Here is a 25648-nt window from a genome sequence, read left to right on the forward strand (position 1 = left end):
GGCAACCAGCTGCATAATAACAGCTAATTTTTTTACAGTGTAGCTTTAGGTTGTGTTAAGAATTTTAAAAACTTGATAAAGTAAGTGACTGCTGTGAAACAACCTGTAATTTAGTCTGACTCAAGATCAGTTACATAAATGACATACAAGAAACATGAAGCCTCATGCTGAGATCTATTCAAAGTCAAGTGTGAGATTTTCATAGACTTCCGATCAAAAGGGCGATGTCTGTGAGATGATGTATAGGGATACAATGTTCATTTCTTAATTCCAAGAATGCAAATAACTGACATGCATTTGCTTAAAGAACAAACTCCTGATGGTTACCTGAGCTTTGCAGCATATTTCAACTAATTTTAGCATTGCAACATTTATAAAATGATATATTATTTGCATTATTTATGAACACTGCTTTATTGCATGTTATTGTTGTATTTTGTCATTTTTAAATGCATAAATAAAAGTAAAAATATGTAGGCGTATAAAGTGGCAAATGCCTTAAGATTATTTGTTTTGCCGATTAAACAGTAGGGGATAATGTATAGGCAGCAGGTTGTTGTCGCAGAAATAAGTGTGATCAGGACCTTACTTATGTTATCATTTTTATGTTAACGCTTAGATATGATGAACTTCTTGAAACACCAAAATGATGGTTCACGCTGGTGCACCCTGTTAGTAAATCTAGCCCGTAATGTGAATAGTAGACACAAATAATAAATTTATGAGAGCATAGATTGGTCTTTAGTTATACTTAAAATAAATTATATCTCATGTTTGACCATCAGACACAACTACATTTTGTGACACATACACAGTAATATTTTGATTATTATGCAGGTTTTCTGCTTTATTGCCCTTTAGCAAACATAATTAGCAAATTAAATAACACAGGCGCAACAGCTGATTTCCATAATGACCAACCCAAGCTACTAAGAGCAGCTCAAATAAGTTCAGGGTCACTAATGCATACAGTCCACACAAGTCACCTTTCGATGCGTCCTCGATAAATTGCTCTCCACTTGTGATCCAATCGACCAAAATGCATCTTAATAGTAAGGGGCCAAAGTTACTTTAACTTCACTACGTGTATACCCTGAGATCGAAATCCACTACCTTTTGTGCGCTAACACTGACATAATGCATTTTGTTTTTGTTTTTTAAAGTGAATGTCTACCATTATTTGTGCCTCCTGTCTTTAAGTGGCTTTCCATTGCACTTATCCAAGTAGGAAGTCGGAAATTCTGACTGTCGGAGTTAAATGGAAAGCAGCAGCATCAATTATAAAACACAAGCAGAACAAATATGGGCGTAAATTGTGTACTCCTCCATTCTTACGTAAGTTAAAAGCAACAATTTACATAAAATATTAAATGTTTAAAGAAGTTTACACGGTTTAAACTGGTTTTCAAGGTGCACGTAAATGCATTAAACTGGTTTGGGAGAGACAGCCAGATGTATCAAAGCATAACCTAAGCTTGTTGAACAGCTGGGAGGGTATTAATGATTATTTTACTCACCAGTGTGTAATGCTTAATGCAAATGCTTGAGAAACAGCATCGTGTAGATCGTTCACGCACAAATGGGCACTTGGCTCCATCTTATCATTTACAAACCTGTCTGTACACGTTCTGCTTAAAAGCCTTTTTACGCCCAACAGCTGTTGTAAATGACATCTGCATTTTAAATATATATGAATACGTATTATATGTACATTAAAACAGTCCATTTCATTATGTCAGTGTTAAGTCAAGCATGTGGAAGAGCTAGGAAAATTTTCTGAGTTACGTTTTCTCTTAAATATAGAAACAAGAGACAAATAAAATACAGCAGGAATCATGTTGTATTCAATAGTATGAACATTGTTGTAGGTTGCAAAGTTCATGGGTTCGATCCCCAAGTAACACACATACTGTACTGATAACATGTACTGATAAACTGCTTTTGTCTGACAAATGCATAAATAAACATGATCATTTGGTTTTTTTGAGTTTGAGACATTGTTGAGATCTCTCGATACTGGGAGAAGAATAAAATGAGATGCGTATTTGCTCTCCATTCAATCCTATTGCTGTCTGGGAGAAACAATAAAGATATTAAAGATTTCTTCCCTATGGGCTGTGTATTTTTGACATTATTTGCAGAGTTTTATTATATTACCTAAACCGAAGCATCATCTCTCGAATCGCAGCGGGAGCAATTTCAACAGTACTCACAGCTGGCATCCGCATAAATGGTTAGACAATGTTTGGAAGAGAAAAGCACTTTGCATCATTTGCGTTGCTGAAAATAACTATAATTTGCACCGAAACCTTTTAGACTTCAGGGCTTTAAACCAATTCTGCATGTGCGCCTCCTGAAAAAAATGAAAAGGCAAATATAACGCAACAATGGACTCATTACACACGCTCGCTGCAAACAGCATTGTTTGCGGTGGCGACGGTGGGGGTCCGTCTGTGATTGATTTCACCGTGGTTGGAAGCTTCTCCAGTCTAACCAGTACGTAATCATCCTTGTAAAATGTTTACGAGAGCCACCGCTGGTTCCCCTGATTCCATCGCTCACCCACTCGCCGACACGCGCCCCGAAAATGAGAGTTATAGCCGAGCGCACACCTGCGGTCCACTGAGCTGTGGATGCTGATTTTGTTTGGGTGGGTGAGGGTAAGGTGGTAGGTGGGATGCGGGCGGTCCTGAGATGGGGCTATTACATTAGCTCGGGTTTGATTGGGGAGCTGAAATTGGAACGTATACCAAGGTCTCTTGGAACACAAACCCCGACAACTATAAATCTCTCAGGCAGCCTTTCACGGCGAGCAGACGTCAGCCAACAGGCAGCGCATTTGCTTGGATTTCCAACGTGCCTCTTCATCCCACCCGTTCCCGGGGGAGACGACCAATCCCTTTCATACACCCATCGCAATACCACATTGCACCCACGGTGATCAAATTCCTTCTCCCTTTTAGGATTTCTCTATGGCAGATGTCTGCACACCCCATACATTTCAGCAATATGTTGATCAGTTGTTCAGATGTTTTTAAGATTCCACTTATATGACCTGAAGTGGCCCCAAAAGTGTATGGGCACATTAAAAATGTATGAATGTCACTGATTTCTTTTCTAAGAAAGTTTCTAAACCATTTTTAACCAGCTGGTGTCAAGGTCAATTTAAGGATGGGAATGTTCAAACAAGTGTAAAGTTGTAAGAAAATTGGTTTCTTTACAGTTTATACAGTTCTTTTAACATTTTACAACCAAAAATTATTAAAAGCATTTTTACAGTACATATCATTATAATATGTAATCAAACTTTTATTTCTCAGGATAAAATGGTTTGCTAGAGTTATGCTAACATTTATTAGTATTAATCCCAATAGATTTGGGATTTATATTTTGTCTAGACATTAATTATCTAGATAGTGTATGTTATAATGTTGATAAAGATCGTTTTGCCACCAAAACTGTTGATACACTGCAAAAATAGATTTATTGCATAGTATTTGGTCTTTTTTCTAGGAAAAAATTCTTTAAACAATTAACATTTTCTTCTTTCACTGCAAAACATGAATGTCTTAAGTATTTTTGTCCTGTTTTCTAATATACATATCTAAGAATACATTTACTTGTTAAGCAAAGTTGTTTAAGATATGAGGTCTTGTTTATTGAAATAAATGATGAAAATCAAGATTTTTATACTTAAAACTATTAAAAAATATCTGCCAGTGGGGTAAGAAAAATAAATTTAATTCCAGTTTCAACTTAATTCAATAAACATAATTTAAGTTTATTTTTCTTACCCCCATGGCAGATAGTTTTACTAAACCCAGTTTATTTCGGTAAATTAAGCCAGTTTACTTATCACGTAAAACTCTAAATTCTTAGATATTTATACTGGAAAACAAGACAAAAATACTAAGACATTCATTTTTTATAGTGTTTAATTAAAAATGTGTTTATGCTTAAAACAAGAAAAAGTTTAACAACATGTTTTTTACCCCATTAAAATATATTTTTCCTGTATTAAGCATAAGTACACTTCATTTTAATTTCTGTGTGTATTTTGCAGTGTGTTTATTTTTATGACCCTGGATATTTAACAGCCATATTTTTCATACTGTACGTCTCTTTAAGACTCATCTAAACATTCATATTATTTCAAACTTATTTATGTCAAAGAATTAAGTAAGATATGACCTCTTTAAATGTGGCTTTGGGTTCAAAGTTATTTTTGGGGCCACCTTATAAGAAAGATAAAGTCTTTGAACTTCTGCAAAAAATAAAGTATACATTTGTTCATGCACGGCTGCCCATCTAAAGTGGAAACCCAAATCAAACTCTTATCAGCCTTTAGAAAGACCTTTGCGTTCTTTCCAGCATTTCAGTCCAAAAATGACTTCTCAGATGTCCCTGACAGAAACACATCACAATGTTTAAAGACTATTGCAACGGTCAATATCATTGTGTTGTTTGGCTTGCAGTTTTAAAGGAGAAAATGTGTGATGATACATTACATTGTGTTAGTTTTACAATATTTATTGATTATATCAGTAGGGTTGTAAGAAATAATGGGGGTTGATCTGCAAATGGCACGAGCAATATGTTATGACTGTAATATGTGACATTACATTAAAAATAATCTTAATTGAAATTGATTAATAAATAGAGATGCACCAATATATTGGTCAATAATCATTGATTCAGTTCAATCGATAAACCCTGTCTGCAATCATCCAATAGTCATGGCCGGTATATCCTGTCAATCAAAAGAGAACAGAAAAATTAGTCAATATGAATGGTCATTATATGAATGCATAACATTAAGAATCTTCAGAATTTAGTAAATGCAAGTTAATAACCACCAAACCATCGGCATCGGCAGATATCAGTCTGAATAATCGACTATCAGTATATTTTAATCTCAATTAATAAACTGAAAGCATAAAAATTATGAAACTTTTAAAATAAAGTAATCTGATAAGAAATATTTTACATTCTGAAATATTTCCAGGTTTGTGGCAATTCTCCAACTTTAAAAAACCCACTTGAAAGCCTATGTGCAGCTTTCTTTGATAAATTGACATAATTTCTACGAAAACAGAAAGTTAGGGTGGGGCATATTAAGTGGCTCCTCCCCCTTTTTAAGGATCAATAACGTACAGTTTACCTCACAGCCTGGAAATTATTTGAGATGTTCAAGTGCGGAATAATGTCATAAAAATCATTGATCTGTATTGGCGAAAGTGAGAGACTGTACGTTTGAAATGTTTATTTCTTCTAAATGTGAATTTTGTATTGGAGCAATGTATTTTCACTAGTGTGGGTCAGAATCAAGTGATCGCTCTGAAAGTCGATGTAGTTTCAATGAAGACACCAGCCTGACCCCCCTCCTCCCCGTACACATTTTCTCACACATTCCTTAAGGGTCTGCCAGCTTCCTTTTGGCACTGCAGACACACAACTGCACTGCATTAAGACTCACAATCTGGAATTTTAAGCTCCACTTGTGCTAAGCCGTGTCCTCTGTCAAATCCAGGCACACAATAGACCCACAGTCATTTTCCACGTATAATTTTTGACAAATACTCTGAAAACAGCTCTAATTGCACTTAGCCTGTGCTGTATTGAAAAAGTCTCCACGGTCAGTCTGCTCAGGAGCTTTTAATGGACGTTAATCTGTGCTTTAGAGTCTACTGTGGGATATAATCAACACTGTATAATGAGGAAAAAAGTCATGTGACTTTCCCCAAAAGTGACGTTAGCCATTTAAGGAAATCTGGGTTGTTGTGTTTGTAAATGTGGCGAACAGAAAGAGAACTTAAGAAACGCAGTGGTCGGCCTATATACTGTTGATATCTCAAAGGCTGATGGTTTGTAACTGGTATGTCAGATGTGTATTGTGCTACAGAATATCTGGCTAATGCTAATTTAGTATTCGGCACTTGTTTGTTTCATGTTAAATCATAAATATTTCTGCGCCATTTTATTAAAAATGTAAAGTTTTGTACTCGTCTTGCATTGGTGTGTTTGGAGTATAAACTGAAGCTCAGCTTTAACTCTTTCCCCACCAATGACGAGTTATCTCATCAATTAAGAAAAAAACATTTCCCTGCCAATGACGCTTTCCTGACGAGTTTTTATGGTAATCTGTAATTCCACTAGTATCCACTAGGTGGCCATTACCATTTTATAAAAAAAACTAAAGCAAAAACTAATTTAGCAACACTTTAAAGTCCAGGTATGTTTTTAATCTGATCTCTTACAAAATTAATTTACAAAAATGTAATTATTTCAGGATTTTGCTCAAAATTTGGTATTTTTGAAGAACCTTACCCATATTTAAGAGGGTCTGTTCTTTCATTTAATATATTTGCAAGTTTATATATTTATAAAAAAAAATTGGAAGACATTTTGTGAAATCATGGACAAAAATGCTGGTGGGCAGCTGTAAATAAATGGTTGGCAGGGAATCAGTTAAGAAAAATTTAAGAAGGCTTGGCAAGAAAATTACATGCAACACATTGGCAAAGTTTATAAAGACATAGGCCAGGACAATTACTACAAATACATTGTAATTTACCTTTTACCACTTAAATCTTTAAGTATAATCAACTTCTTAGTATTTTTGTTTTCAGTAAAAATATCAAAAAATTCTTAAATTAAGATGCTTTTTCTAGACTAGCAAAATGACCCAAGAAAATAAGTCCAGTTTTTAGACCAAAAATCAAGCAAAACAATCTGCTAATGGGGTAAGCAAAAAAAACGTGAAGATTTTTCTTAAACACTAAATTCAAGAAAATTTTGCTTACCCTATTGTCAGATTTTTTTGCTTGTTTTAGGCACAAAATCACTTAAATTTAATATTTTTTGGACTTATTTTCTTGGGTTGTTTTGCTCATCAAGAAAAAGCATCTTAATTTAAGAATTTTTTGATATTTTTACTGAAAACAAGACAAAAATACTAAGATTTTTTTTCTTGAATCATGTTTTTGCAGTGTACAAATCATTTGAACTTCCATTTTTATCTTGACTAGTGATGAGTTGCTGTAACCTATAAAATCAGGTTGAATAAGCTTCACAACAACTCATCACTAGTCAAGATAAAAACATAAGTTAAAATGCCTGGTAAATACAAGTTAATTATACTTAACATTTCAAAAATGCATTTCAGATTATTTCATTTGCTGTTTTTTGCCAAATTATTTTGTCCAGTAAGTACCTTAAAAGTTCAGTGTTTTGTCAATTTTTTATCATACGTATCATATTTGCATACTTTAATCTAACCTAAGGGGACATAAATAAAAGCAAATATTTTACAAATCCATCCCTCCCCCAGAGATCTCTTTAGGTCACTACTGTATTTGTTTTTTTTTTAGAATTTGAATGATACTAATTTGGCCAAAAACTAAGTGCTTATTGAGTATTTATTTTGCATTTTGTGCCTATAACTAATCAAGTATTCACAAAATAGATACTGCAGACACCGTGGGTCTCAAGGCTGCCTTAAAACCTGATATTTATGGTTAAAATTGTCCACAATCACATTACAATGAAGCAGTGATCCTCTTCAGTGAGAATAAAGTGTGGCCCGTGCTGCAGTTAAAACCACACGATCGTAGTTCTGGCAGAAGAATTAGCAGTATTTGGATGAAATCAAAATCGTGTGTATTAGAGCCTGGAGTACGAGGAACAAAAACAGTCCAATTTTGACAGAGGAAAAGCAATTAAATGTTGCCAGGGCGACCGTGATGGTTGTGCCCTCATCAGGCCACAGATTGGCCACTTTCTTGCAGATGGAAATAGTGGAAGGCAGGACCTGTGAAATTAAGTGTGGCCTTCGTAGCCCTGTCACATATTAATTTTATCTGTCCTTAACCCAAACATCGTGACCTTGTTAGATGAGCCGCCACAAATATGCCTCTCCTACCACCTCGTCTGCCATCAATTTACAATCGGTTTTACCCAACTTGATAGCCTGAAGGCCAAACCATGATAAAGACATAATATCTCAATTGTTTTTTTTTTTTTTCTTGACTGCGATGAGAAAGCAAATGGTTTTGTTTTTTAAAAAAAAATACATTGGATAATAATGTGCTTCCAATGAGATTCAAAAGTTGAAAGCTCCTTGGAAATTTTGTTGAACATCTGAGATAAAGTTGAGACAATAGAAGCAACTAGTATCTTTCTTCAGCAAACACTATTAAAAAGTGACTTTGTCTCAACTGGTTTCGTCATATCTATCACTTAAAAATATCTGACACTATCTGGTGCTAAATGAAGTTGAAAATAACCCCTTGTGACTATTAAGATCCCAGGGTGCACTGCTGATTCTTAGTACATCAGATACACAGCGGTGCTAAGCCGATCATTGTTTGTAAAGCTTGTCGGACAGATTCAGATCACGAGGCAGATGTGCGCAATCGCTTATGTTCGGTGCACTCATGTGCAAACACATGAGCCAACAGTGCATAATATCATGTGTGGGGATTTTTGATCTCGAGTTGGTTTGGGTCATTTAGCACTTACTTTAGTTCATCATCTTCAAACCGGTCTGAGTAACTTCCTCAAAGTGGAATTGAAGGTAGCACGGCATTAGCTGCCATTAGTTTTTGCCAAGTATTACCTTCACTTGACGTCCTCTCATCTTGCACACGATATTCCTGCTTTGCCTCAAAAGAAAAACGAGGCTCCAAGGAAGCAGATCTTTTATTCCCCGTCCACAAGCGATGTGTGACGGGTTGGTCTTTATCTGTGCTCGGAGTTGATCCTGACGAGGAAAAAGGTGCAAGGCTGTAAAATTGAAAGAAGAAATACATCAAAGAGGGGTAATGAACCTTGTCCAATCCCAGCCTGGCCGAGAGGCGCTCTGGGCCAAGAGATGTGGAGAATTCTGATGAAGCTGTTTTCTTTGCTGGAGCAATGGCCGAGGTGTATGTGTGCGTGTATGTGTGTGTCTGTGGTAAGCGTTAGGCGTCAAGCCAGGTGAACGGTCTTACAAGTCTCAACCCTTTTGATTCCCTTGAACCCATTCCTAAAAGCCTTCTGATCCGAAGCTGAGGGCCCTAAATGGAAACCATGGTGCTCGTGATGAGGTCAAATTCAGCAGGGGGGATCTATACACCTCATTAAGCTCAGAGCTGGCATCCGGCAGTAACTTAACAAGGTTTGCTTGCACCCATGTAAAAACGAGCTTTCCAGCAGCATCAAAATGTTGAATTATAACCACCCAACAGAAATTGAGGGATTTTATTGAAATTATACTTTCATCTCTTTATCTTTTTCAAACAATTGTATTTTTACAGGATAACAAGTATTTTATATGATTTTTAGAAACAGCATTTAATAAGGGGGGACCGTATTTGCAATCTCATTGCAATTCGTACATACACTCTAAAAAAACAAACGGTGCTATATAGCACCAAAACTGTTGATTTGAATCGTAATCATAGAAGAACCGTTTTTAGTGCCATATAGCACCGGTGAAGAACCGGTGAAGCACCTGTGTAGAACCATATAAGGGCCATATAGCACCACATTTGGTTCTACATAGCACTATATGGTTCTACACAGGTGCTTCACCGGTGCTTCACCGGTGCTATATGGCACTAAAAACGGTTCTTCTATGATTACTATTCAAATCAACAGTTTTGGTGCTATATAGCACCGTTTGTTTTTAGAGTGTATCTTGTGATGTGGCTAATTCATATGAACTCATATGACCAATCCATACGTTATTGTACAATTTGATTTCACCCCTCCCATATGGCAAATAAATAAATAAATACAATTGTTAATATATATATAAAAAATGACAAAAAATGTTTTTCTAAAATATATTTTGAAATATGTTTACAAATACAAAATATACTTTATAAACGTTTATATTTTGGCCAGGAAAATATATTTTTTGCCATATGGGTTGTAAAAGTAGAAATGTATTTGTTGCCCCTGAAATACATTTTGAAATATATGTTGTTAAATTTTTAAAATATATTTTATAAAGCTTCACTTTCTACAAAATGTATTTAGCATATATTTAAAATATATTTTTTAGGCAGAGAAATGTATTTTTGTGCCGTATGGGCGGTGATGTTGAGTTCAGAGGCGGGGTTAGGGGTGGCAAATAATATTTTTTTCTAACAATCATGTGTTTTTGTACGATTTACTTTGTACAAATTAGCCAACTCATAAAATATGCATGAATTCTTGCACTGCAAAATTGCTATAAATTATAAAAATGAAGTTATAACTTCAACCTTTTTTATGATTTTAGCATCTCCTCACTAGTCAAGAAAGTTGAAACAAATAAAGACGCTGTCATCATTTACTCATACTCATTTTGTTGTACCATTCATGAGCCCCATTTACTTCCATAATATTTTTTTCTATAATGAATCGGGCCCATGAACAGTTTGGTTACAAACATTACTTAAAGGTGCAGTGTGTAATTTTTAGAAGGATCTCTTGACTGAAATGCAAAATAATATACAAAACTATATAATCACGGTTGTATAAAGACCTTTCATAATTAACCTCTATGTTTTTATAACCTTAGAATAAGATGTTTTAATCTAAATACACCGAGCGTCCCCCTACGTGGAAGTCGCCAATTTGTGCCGCCATGTTTTTACAGAAGCCCTTAAAGGACAAACTTTGTTTACTAAGTTGCCTCCATGGATGCCATGTTTTTCCTGTGGCGGCTACCATAGCTTCTCTGTGAGTTTCAAAAGCGAGGGGTGAGCAGGACTGAGCCGTTGGTTAAAATTTTCAACCACACCTCCAGAAGCCACTAAAATTTACACACTGCATCTTTAAAGAAATTTATACAGGTTTGTAAAAACAGGAGAGTGAGAAAATTATGACCCAACTTTTTCATTTTTCAAAGGTTCATAGGTTTAGATTTAGTGTTGGGTTTAGGGATTTAACAACATTATTATCAGTTATGTTTCATAGTAGAGTTATGTTTAGGAATTCAACAATATTCTTAACAACCAATCAAATTGTAAGGTTTAAGGTTGTGGTTAAGAGCTTTATTTCTATAATATAATTTTAATTGAACCCTGACAAGATATAATAGTGCGTGTTTGTGCATAATGTATTCTGTGTAATGTTTCTGTGAGAGGTTGTTAATGGTGACCTGCCAAGGGACTGCGTATGAAATAAATCAACCAATTAGATTTAAGTAAGGGTTAACCTTAGGGTTATAAATGGGTTGAAGATAAAAGGCTTGAACACTTATCAAATCAACGAATCATAGCTTGAGTTCATTTAGTGTTTTTGTAATGCCATGTTTTGGGGAAACGGCATAAAGCTTTTTCCGCAAGTGAAACTTTCAGGTTCATTGATATTTTTCCACCAGAAGCAGCTGATGGTCTAGTGGGTGTGTGTGTGCTTTGGCATGAGAGAACATCAACTCGCTCTCACTTGATTTAATGGACTAAATGGTCTGTACCCATGGCTGACTGTTCCAGCCCGCCCTCATTATCTGAACCACGACTGCTGCAGACAACATCAAACACCAGCGGGATTCCAGCTCGGAGAGATTTGCGAATCATCTGACACGGCCAAAAAAAGAGGATTAGAGATTGTGTCTCACCTCACTGAGATTTTTTTTGGTGCCGTGTGCCTTGCTAGTTGAGTGGTGGCTCTCCTAAGTCTGCTGTATGAGTCATTATGGAGCTATTTTACAAATCTGTCACTGGAGTACTCTCATTTTCACACTATTGTTCCTCAAAGTCTCTTGCTTCCCTGGTAGTCCCCAATACTCGTTTCTTTAACTCAAATATAGAAGATTACTGGATTAGCTCACCTACAAATGAAAAATCTGTGTTCAGTCACAGATGTTGTTTCGGATCCAAATGATTCTGTGTTGGAAAGGCAAAATGTCAAAAGTCACTCATGTCCATGCAGTTACAATATTTGGTGATTCCAAAAGGATCAAAAAGCGTCACTTTTCTGTTTCACAGAAGTCACACAGGTAGAATTATATTGGGTAAACAAATACATCTATATACATATATCTCATGAAATTTGTATTTTACAAAGTGGCAAATTCTGATGAATTCATACGTTTTAGTACAATCTGCATTCATTATGTTGGGTTTAGGGATTCATTACCATATTTTGCAAAATCCTGTTTTTGTACTATTCACATCATATGGCATCATACAAATTAGCAACCTGGTCAAATATTAACAAATTCCTGTGAGATCATGCTTGGGTAAACTATGCAAACTGTGTTTACAAACTGTGTATAGACGCTTTCAGCAGGAACAACATAAACAAACGGCTTTGTGGATGAAACGAAACTTCTGGTAGACTTCAACATGGATCCAATAAGAACAGAGTCCTTTTACAGACGTTTATTTTTGATAACAAGAGACATAAATGACAACCCAACTAAAAAAATCCAGCTCCATACAACAAAAAATATGTTTCTCTGGCCAAAAATATATTTTAAAAAATCATTTTGTAGAAAGTAATGCTCAATTGAATATATTTTTTTAATTTTAAAATATATTTAGTTTTAATCTTCATTTATTAACATAAATGGGCAAACAAATACACTTCTAATTTTACATCCCATATGGCAAAAGTAATTTTTTTGACTAAATATATTTTAAATATATGCTAAATACAAGTTAATTTTATAAAGTTTATTTTTGAAGTTGAAATATATATTTAATTTTAACTTTTTTTAAATGTTATGCTTACAGGTTTATAACATAAACAACGTTTTTCTTCCAATGCGACGTGAATATATTTCCTTGGATTGAAATGGCTAAATATATAATTATATAATATATGCTTTCAAATGTATTTACTTTTTAAATATATTTCTAAATCTACAAAAAATGGCCAAAAATATATCAGTGAAAAACATTTATTTTGTAAACATATTCCTAAATATATTTCAGCCATTTTGTATATATAAAAATATATTTAAAAATACATTTAAAAATATATTTTTTGCCGTATACGAAGACTAGCATAAGCTTGTGAGCTGGTTTTAGCTAGATTTGCTGTGTAGCAAGTTGGTTTAGCTGTGTTTTTGTCACTTTTTAAGCTGGACTTAGCTGGTCAGGATGGAAGACCAGCTGACCCACCAACTTGACCAGCTTTGCAAGGCTGGGAGGACCAGCTTAAACCAGCTACTTCCACCTTAAACCAGCTAAAACCAGCTACCAGCCTATGCTGATCTTAGCTGGATTTTTCAGTAGTGGAGGAAATGACCTTTGTTTATATATTATATCTTATGCGTATCAACTATTACACCAAGCTAACGTTATTGTGTAAAATGAATTATTACAATAGCTACAGGTCCTTGAATTCTTGCCTGACTGCCAAATCTCTCTGCACAGTTGTGATCCATGCTTATTATCTCCCCTCATCTTTAACAAACCAAACCAAAACATTTTATATTTGACATGGTGTTTGTTTTAAAGATCAGCTTAGCCACTAGCCTTTTGAATTTATAAATAAATACAGATAAATTCAGGCGCATAATTGTGACACCGCGCATGCATCCGATGAAACCGTCTGTACAAAGTTACTTTTATATGTCAGTCCATCAGACCATTACATTCGACAGCATTCTTGAAAAGATTTTCATGATTTTATTATGCAAACAGGTCAAAATTCCCTTACACATTTACGTTTAAGAAGTTGTAACAGTTTAAACAGCCTTTCCTGGTTGTTTGGCAGACTATCACAGACATACTTTTTTCCTTGACCTTGTAACGGGACAACCAAGTTTCAGTGTTTAGAGTTAGATAGTAAAAGGAATGCATATCAGAAATCTCAGGCTGAATCTGAAGAAAGCAAACGGTCTTTTCAAACAAGATGTCTGGAGCCGTCCTTCAGAGGTTGTTTTTCTTTTTTATTCTTTTGATTGAGGGAAGAGACGTATTTCACTCATCAGATCTTGTTTTAACTTTGAGGAATTGCCTTCCTTTGCTTTTCGGCAAAAAGCGGAGCTCTAATAATTTATTAATATCGCACCTTCCGTCAAGCACTTCCCAGTAGGCTTCAACCAGAGTGCGGTGTCTTGCGCCGCTGCCTTTCGATGTTGGTCGGTGTCATTTATCATCCAGATTTATGACTCGGGATAGCTTATCTGCATTTTTAGTATGATTGAAAAGTGTGCGCTTGGTTTTTTCCGCCTTCATCTCTTAGATGCAATCACATTTTTTGCTGCTTTAGCCTTGCCATATTGAGCATTATAGGAAGCAGTACAATTATCATCACAGAAGATGTGCTGAAAGCCCTTATTACTTTTTTTTAACTTGACCCTTGGACATTTTACTTAATCCTTTAAGTGGGGGAAATTTTCTACGGCCAAAATAACAGTGGACCTTATTTACAGAAAAAAATCCTGGTGGTCTTAGAAACATGGGTTGTGTTTCATTCAAATATATACATATACTGTATAATCAAAAAAATCCAAGTGACCCAATACTTACTTTGTTTTGCCATGTAGGTGGATCAGGGAAAGGTTGCATTTTACTATTATATGCAGTTTAACCCTATATAAAAGGTTAATGTTGTGTCTCAGTGGATTCTGAGAAAGTATGCTTTGCTTTGGTGAATTTTAGAGACAGATCAGACTTTTAGTTTCAAATCATGTAAAAACTTTATTAGTTTGTAACAACTGTTTTGAAAGATCTTTCGACACAAAGGAGTCCGTTTTTTTGTTTCTGAAGAATTGTTTGTGTTCAATAATAGCAGTTTGTCCTTCATAAATATGATTGATCGCTGCATAACAGCTGTCTCTTCCAAATGTTGCTTTATCACACTTTATCACTAAGTCCTGAGGAAAAAAACATGTATTTTTGTCTGTATAACAAAGTTCATTGCATAGCAGATTAACAGCTTCAAAAACAAATTCACTTTGGCCACCTTTAACTCATTTTCTTAACTTTACTGATTGTCACAAAAGTTTCACAAAATGCCTTCAAGGAAAATGTTCTTCTATAAATATCTTTAATAACGTTTTTTTTTTCTCTTTTTATAAACCATTTAAATATAGATAGGTTCAATCAAAAATACAAAATTTTGATTTTGAGATCAGATCCAGAATGAAGAACAAAACATACATGGAATATATATTACATGTTTTTATTTCAGTCTTCACAGGCAAATTTCATAACAAAAAATTATATATATTTATCACACAGCTCTCTGGAATGCTTGATTCTGATTGGTCAGTTGAGACATTTGCAGGTTCGTTCTTTTCAAATAATAACTGCTCCAAAGTAATAACGCATAGCCGGTACTACTTGTACGATTAAAATCGCTCCGCGCCAATAAAGATTACTGTTTGGCGCCATCTTGTGACAAACACTGGACAACCACAATTAAGAATGGATTTTGACATTCATTTTAACATGTACGGAAAAAACAAAACATTTAAACAGTGGATAGAAGAACGAACAACGACAAGACACAGAGAGCTTACTGAGACTGAACTTGACAAAATAGAGCATGACAGCTACGAAGCCAACACAAAAAAAAAAATACAGAATGGGCATTAAAACTTCTCAAAGACTGGCTAAAAGAGAAAAAAATGGAGACAGACAAGTATGAAGCAGAGGATCTTAATAAGGTATTACGATCATTTTATGCATCTGTGCAAAGTTTCGCGGAAGGATAAAAATGTTAATTTAAAACAAATATGCCAATAAAATGTTTCAAATTCATATTCATGTCCAGTTTTTTTTCTTATGTGGCAAGTAGCCGTGTAATAAGCGGGATAATGTAGAGGCAGCCGGTAGTTATCAGGAAATAAGCCCCTTCAGTCGGGTCCTGATCACACTGTCGGGGCTTATTTCCCGATAACTACTGGCTGCCTCTACATTATCCCTTACATAACCTATATACATCACTAAATAAGCAACATTTTCTAGTAGAATTGTTACATTAAAAGTAAAGAAAACATTTACATGAAAAAGAAACAATTGAATGCATAATAACTAGATACACTTTTCGTATTGTTAATTTTAATAAATAAAATATTTCATAAAAACATATAATTTACATAATTATTCATCACATTATTTTTGAATATTATCCGAACATTTTAAAGTGAAGTACTATATGAAAACGTCTCTTGTATGCTTTTCAAAACTGTTGACCCAGGTGAAGTTTTGATTTATGAGTTTAATATCAAGGGAAAGCAGCAATCCATAACTAATTCTAAATGAGCTAAGTAATAGTGTTTGACCTGTTTCACAGCAGCCCGTGCCTGTGGTGATGAAATTATTTTGATTGTTTTTTTTATTCTGAACGAATTCTTAAGAAGTCCTTTTAATCCATCGCATATTATTAAATCTTTAATATCAATTCTGTCACATAATGTATATAATACTGACTGTATAGAGGCGGGAGGTGAATAAAAATATGAATAAACTTTAATAAAACAGGTGGAGGATGATGGGAAATGGAGTCTGTAAACACTTAGCAGTATATTTATTTATTTATCAATTATACCCCCATTTTTTTTTGTAAATGTTGTACTTGAAAAGTGTGTTAGTGCTTTATTTAAATATTATAAAATAATGCCATATAATATCAAAAATACATTTGAGAATAATGTTTGATAGTAAAGGCATGCATTGAAATCCTGGCTGTCGTTCATGATCATGTTAATGCATGTTATTTACGATGATGATGATGACTCTTAGGAATGTGGCCCAAACATGATACCCTGAGGCATCGAGTCATTTAAGCATTGTGGTTGTCTTATGTTGCGTTTTAGACCAAGCTGGAGGCAACTTGGAAATACCCATTAAAATTTTCCAAAGTGTCTCAGTCAATTTTAAGACACAGTTAAAGTCTTTGTTTTTGTTTTACCTTAACAAATTGAGTTATAGTATATAATAATTTCAACTTGTTTTCTAAGTTATACAATGTAAAAAATGCAGCATTTTTGTCAAATCAACATATATTTTTATGTTGCTTTTTATGTTTACTTACCACATAAAAGTTCCCGTTTTTTGTCTCATTCGATCTCATTTTCCAAACTTTAGTTAGTGTGTAATGTTGCTGTTGGAGCATATGCTTCATGCCGCATTTTTTACAATGGTCAAAAACTTAAAATAGTTTTTTAAATTGACTTGCAAAACCAATTGATTAAACTTGCACGTAACACAGTGCTGTTATGTTTCTATTTTAATATTGCATGTTTACATAATATTGTGCAATTAAAAAAAAATGTTAAAAATGTTCCTGTAACTCAACTAGTAGTTCATTGCATTAGCAGCACAAAGGTCATTGGTTTGATTTTGAGGAAAAACACATACATTACTGATGCACTGCAAGTTGCTTGGGATAAGAGTGTCTGCCAAATGAGAAAAAGTGTGTTTTTGCCATCTTAGAAATGACATCAAACCCTTTCTGTCGGGTCTTTAAACAAGAGATTTCATTAAACCTTAAAGTGTTCAGTTTTTTCTCATACAGAAGACAGGTACAGATGGGATTTCTAATGAATCATTATTATTACAGATTCATTTTTCTGACAAATGTTGCTATTAACACATTTGAAACAAACTGGTTTATTGAACAGCCTTTTAGGCTACATTTTAAGTTTGAAGTGACTTAATTCACTTATGACCCACAAACGTGTAAGCAGGAAAAAAGCGCATGGATTCCAATATTTTCAAATCGGTTTTAGGATAAAATCGGATACATGCATTTGCGTCCGCAATGTAAGCAGACAGATCGGATATTTCCATGTCAAGACATATCGTGCGTCATTAGAAATGCGACGCTGGCAAATGACGTTAACTCAGGTGGACACCACCCGTGATCACGTGACTCTTCTTAGCAGCACAATGGAGGATGACGCCTCCACTTAGTGCTGTAATGTTAAAGTTTTATGTCATGTTACAGAAATAAAGCTGTATCATCTTGTATAATCATTTTGTCTGTCCATTGCATATGGTGACATTTTACTTTACAAGTTACTTTTCAAGTCTACCTTGAATTGATTTGCCAAGTGTTTGGCGTAAATGCAGATATTGGATACAAGTCGCTTTTTAAAGATAACGTAAGCGGGTCATCATAAAAATTGGATACAGGCAACAAATCTGAATTGGGGATCAAGATTTGCAGTGTAAATCCAGCCTTAGATTAAATCAAAGATGATGAAGAAACAGTCCTTCACTCATGTACTCGTGAAGATCTTTAATAACAGTAACTGTATAAGATGCAGGTAATTTTATTCAACATACGTAATGTACCTCTTCACACTAAAGTATGTATTAATAAACATTGTATTAATAAACAAGTCTGTTCAGCTTTTTGCTAAGAAATTACAGAGGCCCTGGAAAGGATGTAAATTAAGAGCGCCTACGCCATTGGTTCAACAGATAAGTCCTTTTCCACTGTGGACGAAAGATAACAACGCTTCAGTCTTAACAACTTGCTGTTCAACGCAACACGCCGGGGTTTACAGCTATCTGCATGCAGGCACAGTCGCGCTACAAAATCTGTCTATCTTTAATTTGGAAGCGTCTAATGAGAACATTTAGCCCGGAAAAGAAGACCTAGTTGTCGCAATACCCTCAGCAGAAGATTAAAAAATGTAATTGGAACCATACATCTCAAGTCGCAGGTTTTCTTCTGCAGCAGAGTCGATTCTCGATTTTTATATTCTGCTTTTGGGTTAGCATAAAAAAGTTGAAAGCAGAAACGCAATTGAATCAGTGCAATTGAGTTGCACGGATCATTTGGTTTAATGTCTCTTAAAGTTTGTAATTCGCATGTTGCTCAAACATCCTCATATCACGCAACAGGAGACTCATCTGTCATTGTAAATTAATTACGATAGTTTGTTGCAATGCATTATGGGATAACGCAACATTTCAATTTGGCTGCCCTTTCCAACAGCCTTAACTTTATGTTGATAGCTCAACCGGGTGAGCAGTGCATAAGCAGCGTAAAAGGTTGTGCATTCGATTCTTAAGAAAACATGCATACTAATAAAATGTATAGCTTGAATGCACTGTAAGTCTGCCAAATGCATAAATGTAATGTCATCAAGCTTTTTTGCTTAGGTAGGCAGCTAATAGAGATTAAGGAATGCAACAATGCACCACAAAGAGATTTTTACAGGTGATCTGAGCAGATGGTCTTAAAATTGAAAGCTTTGAGGTCATTTAAACTATATTTTATACATTCATGACTATATAGAGCATGTGGGTGGAAATCTATTATGTGTTCACTGCAATAATTTGTTGACAATCTGTGTAAATGCTGTACGTACAATGCGAAAGATAAACCAGCGAACAGAATTTGATATGACTTTTATGGTGTCTAAGCAATCAGGCAGAGTTAAGCACATTAAGATCAGATGAACGGTTCAGTTATTACAAGTAAATATCACAAGAAGCTTATTTTCCAACAGCTTGTTTGCTTGTTGAAATGAGACATTTTACCCGAGGCCAAAAACATCTATCAGATAAACCGATACGAACCAATCAATTACCATACCTTTATCATTTGCGAGTATAGAGGGGTCGCATAATAACAGAGGTTGAGTTTATGCATATGATATGTCGCCTTTCAATAGAAAAGTGAATTATTGAAGTGAACACGGTAACACTGGGTCAGAGTAAATTTACCGCTGATTTACTTCTTTAGAGTTGATTTTGGCAAACACAAAAGCTGTTTCATGTCAATATACATGCTTTCATGTCTTCTTGAAAGATGTGGATTTCAGTATGATGTACCTGAAGATATTGCAGTGCTGTGTTTGGCGGCCACAGTGGAGATATTAAATTGACATGAATGGCATGGCTTGAATGATTTAGTATTGGCAGAATTTAATTAGAAGATTTTGGCTTGGCACACCTGAGCACAGTCGAGATCCATTTTTACTCTCCATCAATGTAAAAATCGATGTCTTACTTGATATGTTTGTCTTGTATCCGGTCAGATATCTATAAATTCTTAAATCAAGATACACTTAAGCAGCAACATGACCGAAAATTTTTTTTAGTCTCGTGTGTAAAGGGGACATATCATGAAAATCTGACATTTTCCATGTTTACGTGTTATAATTTGTTCCCCAGTGCTTCCCCAGTAACTTAAAGAGAAATAATTGACAGCACAATTGAGTGCCAATTTCAACAAACCACCATTATGGTGATCAGTGTTTGCATTTCATCAGCTCACCATTATAGTGATCAGTGTTTGCATTTCATCAGCTCACCATTATGGTGATCAGTGTTTGCATTTCATCAGCTCACCATTATAGTGATCAGTGTTTGCATTTCATCAGCTCACCATTATGGTGATCAGTGTTTGCATTTCATCAGCTCACCATTATAGTGATCAGGTTTTGCATTTCATCAGCTCACCATTATAGTGATCAGTGTTTGCATTTCATCATCTCACAATTATAGTGATCAGTGTTTGCATTTCATCAAAAGCATCATTATGGTGATCAGTGTTTGCATTTCAGCTCATTTGCATTGTAAAGGACACACCCAAAAATGGCACATTTTTGCTCACACCTACAAAGTGTCAATTTTAACATGTTATAATAAATTATCTGTGGGGTATATAAACATTTATTTTAAATCTTAAAAAAGTGTTTTGAAATCTCCCCTTTAAAAACAGAAAAAAACTTCACAGTGCGGTAAGAAATGTAAACTTGAGCTTTACCTCTTCCTCAAGCACTTGATTCATTTTTTTCTATTAAAGAAATGTTTTCTTGAATGTTAAAGGAAGAGCTATAACAATTTCTACAATAACTATATTCTTTGAAATAACACACTGATGAATCATGCGCAATAACACCAGAAATGTGTATTGAGGAGTTTAACGATTGCTATGCCGCACAAGTCATGGTTGTTTAACTCGATGCCTCACTATCGATTTGCTACGGATGCTTACAAATGCACCCTATGTGACACAGCAGAGAGGTTTGTATGGGTTAAGCACACAAGGAGCGGTTCAGGTAGTGACTAAGTGCCATAGGCGAGGTAAATTAGATGGCATGTGAGCGAGGAATAATAACGCATAACCAAAGTCTTTGTTTGGTTCAGAGGAATAATTGATTTTTCATGGAATTGAACATTTTTATGCATCAGAAGACTTGCAAGGTCCCCTACTGTGGTCAACGGGACCTGGACATCCACCGGGCTGAAACAAATGCCATTAATTGTATCTGATTAAAATTAATGGAGTAATTAAAGAACTGCTGGGCCACTTTCAGGCTTGTGTGGATAATATGGGCGTCATCGGGGCAAGGCGGCATTTGCTTGCAAGTGAAGCAGTTTTTACAGAGACAATTTCAATGTTGGTTTACTGCCCTGCACTTTGTAAAGATAAAGGTGCCAAAAAATGCATTGAAACATTTGTTTTAACATAGAAGTTATGTAACTTTATTAAGTGCTAAAATTATCCAGAAAACTTTTTACATGTCCATTTACAACCCTAGGATTTGTCCTTGTGAATGAAAGTTTACAGGCTTGTAACAAAGTTTTTCTTCCAGTGTGACGTGAATATGTTTCCTTGGATTAATATATAGATGGCTAAATATATTTTTAATGGTTTAAAATGTATTTTTTTAAATATGCAAGAAATGGTCAAAAAATATATCGGTGAAAATATCTTTTTGTAAATATATTGCAGCAAATATATTTTTTGGCCATTTTTGTATATTTTGAAATATATTTTTTGCCGTATGAGTTATCATGTACAGAGCTCTTATTTTCGTCTATGCCTAGGTAAATACAGTTTTTTATTTTATGGCACCTTTAACACTTTGGTGATTTATTTTAAAGCATAAGAGTCAGAAATCATATGTTTTATGTTGTGTTTTAACCTATTATTATTGTTGTTACCAATTTATTTTTTAAGTTTGTTTCTAGGAATATAACACAGTTATAAAATCACTTTAATTTATTTCTGCTACAAGACCTAAAAAAGTTATAAACCTCATTTAAAATTGAATGGAAAACAGTGGTTTGACCTCCTGATGCTCAACACAACTAAATTTTTTTCCTTCACCTCCTTTAATTGCCCATCTGTGAAAACTAAAACAGTTTTAGTCTCTGTACCATTTTTGAGGAAAAGTGCTGGCGACATGTTTTGCTCGACTGCTTATCTTTTCTCCAAGGCTGTCACCCTCTAGCGTGACCTAAATAAGTCACGACACACACTTGGGTACTAAACAGGTTAGGGTTATATGAGGGTGATCTCAAAGGTTGAAGTCGACGGTGTCATAACACTGTAACTAACACTGCCTGTCAAACACACGTCCAGAGAGATCCATCATTGCCTGAAAACAGAAATATAAACACAAACCTTACAGCATGTTGTCCCTTTAGTGTACATGCAAAACCAGCTGGTTTAACTAATAATCCTTACAGGTAGTTCAAAAATAAGTTTTGGGCTGAAGTGCGAAGTCCACTGTGTTTTAAATGGCAATGATCTGAAGTGAAGATTGCGTGGTGATACGGTAATTTACAGTAATACACTCAATTAAGCTGAAAGTCATTTCGAGCTGTGTAGTTATAGATTAGTATAATTATAACTAACTTTTATTTCTTTCAGCAGCTGTGCTCTTCTCATCTGTTTAGCATTACAATTAATGCATTACATTTATAGGTAATGTAATAAAGTTTGTTAATGTTAATGAATGTAATGAAGCGATACTTACTGTTTAAAGTGAAGAACTATAGGGAAGTTCTTTCTGAACTAGCAAACATGTTTTAAACTGAGTAAAGTATGATTGACATGTAAGAGCTTTTTGCATTTGCATCCTGTCTTTATTCAATTCATACAAAAACAATGTTCAGTGGCTAAATACTAATTTGTAATCAACTTATGTATATAGTTTTTATCTTCATATAGTATCAATTTAAGGGGTAAGGGTTAAGATTTGTCCCCAGCATATTTTGGTCATTTTCAGCTTTAAATCTACAATCCGTTAGTTTTGCCTCTGTGTCGCCATCTCTGTTTAAAACATAAAATTGCAGATTACTTACTTATCTTAACGTGTGTTCACTCTAAAAATGGCTGGGTTATTTTTGACCCATAATGGGTAAATATTGGACCGAACACGTGCTGGGTTAAAATTGACCCAATGCTGGGTTATTATACCCCATGGTTGCATAACAACAACCCAACATTGGGTCATTTTTGACCCAGCATTGGGTAAATTTTAACCCAGCTTGTGTTCTGTCCAATATTTACCCATTATGGGTATTTTTAGAGTGTTGAAATCAAACTGAAATCTTCTGGGATATAGCAGCCTAAGACCACTCAAATTATAAATTGAGATAATGATATTAAGTTAACTCTTTCCCTATCTATCTCATCAATTAATAGAAAACATTTGCCTAAAAATTTTGAGCATTTTGCTAAAAAAATATATTTTTGAAGAAAAATTCCCATATTTGAGAGTTTATAAACAAAGAAAAAAAAAAGATAGGATTAAACTTTTTTTCTTGTTTAGTTTGTTTGTTTGTTTGTTTGAAAGCAGAGGGTCTGTTCTTTCATTTGATATATGTGTATGTTTAAATATTTTTAGAAGAACATTTTCCTGGAAGGCATTTGTGAAACTTTTGTGAACACACAAAAAATGCTGGGGGGCAACTTTTCAAAAAAAGGCTGGCGGGGAGTTAGTTAATGCCCATGGCACATATTATACATTCATCAAATACTTTTACTTCAAATCCACTTAATCTCAGCCATTTCATTCAGAAATACCAGTTTGTTGGCAGAATCCATTAAACGTCACAGCATTATTTTTAGCAAAGCACAAAGTGCACAGAAGAAAAATTTACCAACGCCGCCCCCACATCACTATGCAAGAGTTTTAAGGAGGTTTACTGAATATTTGAGGATATTGACTGCATTTTTGAGCTTTTTAATGTACCTTAATTCAGAAAGGACGGTGAACAGTGACTGGATACTTTTTAGAAGTGAAGATTTTTGCATGTACTGTGCAGCAGAGACAGTCAAAATTGTTAAATGCCAGTAAAATGACTAAAGTGACATTTGTGAAGGCATTTCAATTACGGACTAATGACCTTTTCATTGCCATTAAAGCACCCAAAAATGAAAATTACCCCATGATTTACTCAGCCTCAAGCCATCTGAGATACACATATCATCTTTCAGAAGAACACATTTGGAGTTATTTTAGTAAATGAGCTCCTCCAAGCTTCATAATGATGGAATATGGGGTCCACTTTCTTCAAACCCAGAAAATGTGCATCCATCCTTCGCAAAAGTAATCCACATGGCTACGGGGGGATAAACAAAGGCATTCTGAGGGTAATCGATGCGATTTTGATATAGAGCATTTACAGACGCAAATAACTAGCTTCTGTTAAAGCCCAATGCGCATTATGTGTACCGTAAGATCCAGTTAGAATAGATTCTCGCAAGAACCATTTGTTGTGAGTTGTGTTAGCTACAGATAGGGATACCTCAATATCCTCTTGTTCTTATATCAAAATCCTCCACCAATCCTCGTTTTAACTTGTGGCTGGCTTTATTGTTTTGCTCCCTGCTATGTGTCACTTTAATCATAATCCCCTTCAAAGCGTCTGCAGCAGGCTCGTATTTTGACATGACATGTGATGCACGTAAGTTTACATAAGGTGGCGAATACAAATTTTGACATGGCGAGCCACACACATGACGGGCTACATAAATGTTGTGACGAGCATCGCATCGTGCGCCCTCGAAAAATAAGTCACCGGCCATCACTGCCTAAACATATGAGCGTCTATTATTATTATTATTATTATTATAAGCTTACCATTGCAAACTATTACCATTTTTGTTTATTTTTAACAACAACAAAAAATTGCAGATTACAGCTTTAAATTGAATAAAACTCTTTAAAGGGTTAAAAAGAACCTGACAATATCTCAGCCTCATAAACAGTAAATGTTACCTACAAAACATGAATCGACACCTCTAAACATTTGTCAACCAATCAGAATCGAGCATTCAAATGCACCGCGCTGCGGAGCTTGTGAAAGAGTCAAAGCAGGCTAGAAAAGCAGAACCAGGTCATCTGGGAACTGACAGCAGCTTCAGTTATCCTCCGAGATGAAAGAGACACAGTGGGGCAGGCGTGCGGAAGCGACTCTACACTCCTTTGAAATCACGAGGCCCGGGCCGCATTAAAACAGTGTTCACGAGCTACATTGGCATTCCATTCGGCCCTCTCGGAAAAAAAAACTGAAGCTAAGGCAGGCGAGACTGACACAACAAGATAATGATGACAGGATCTCAATTAATCTACGCTGCGGCGTACTGGAAGAGAGCGAGGCCGGGCTTATGAGAGGGAGGAGCAGATGTTGTCAGGAGAGCAAGGGGCTGATGATAGTGGAAAGAGCTAAAAAGTTTGGTCACCAAATTACATTCAGTAAACGCGTATCAGGGACTTGGGAACTCAAGAATATGGCAATTAGAAGATAATTCAATCTTTTTCTATTTTCTAACACATTATAATGGGTGTTAATATCACTTTTTGTTCTACATGTATTAAAATAATATCATATTATGTTATAATGGTGTTAACTAGATTTGTACCTCTTTAACACATACTTGAAAAAGTGATATAAATATATTAACATTTATGCATTTGGTGGACACTTTGTCCACAGTGCATTCAAGCTTTATT

Source organism: Paramisgurnus dabryanus, chromosome 24, assembly GCF_030506205.2.
Source record: "Paramisgurnus dabryanus chromosome 24, PD_genome_1.1, whole genome shotgun sequence".
Lineage (NCBI taxonomy): Eukaryota > Metazoa > Chordata > Actinopteri > Cypriniformes > Cobitidae > Paramisgurnus > Paramisgurnus dabryanus.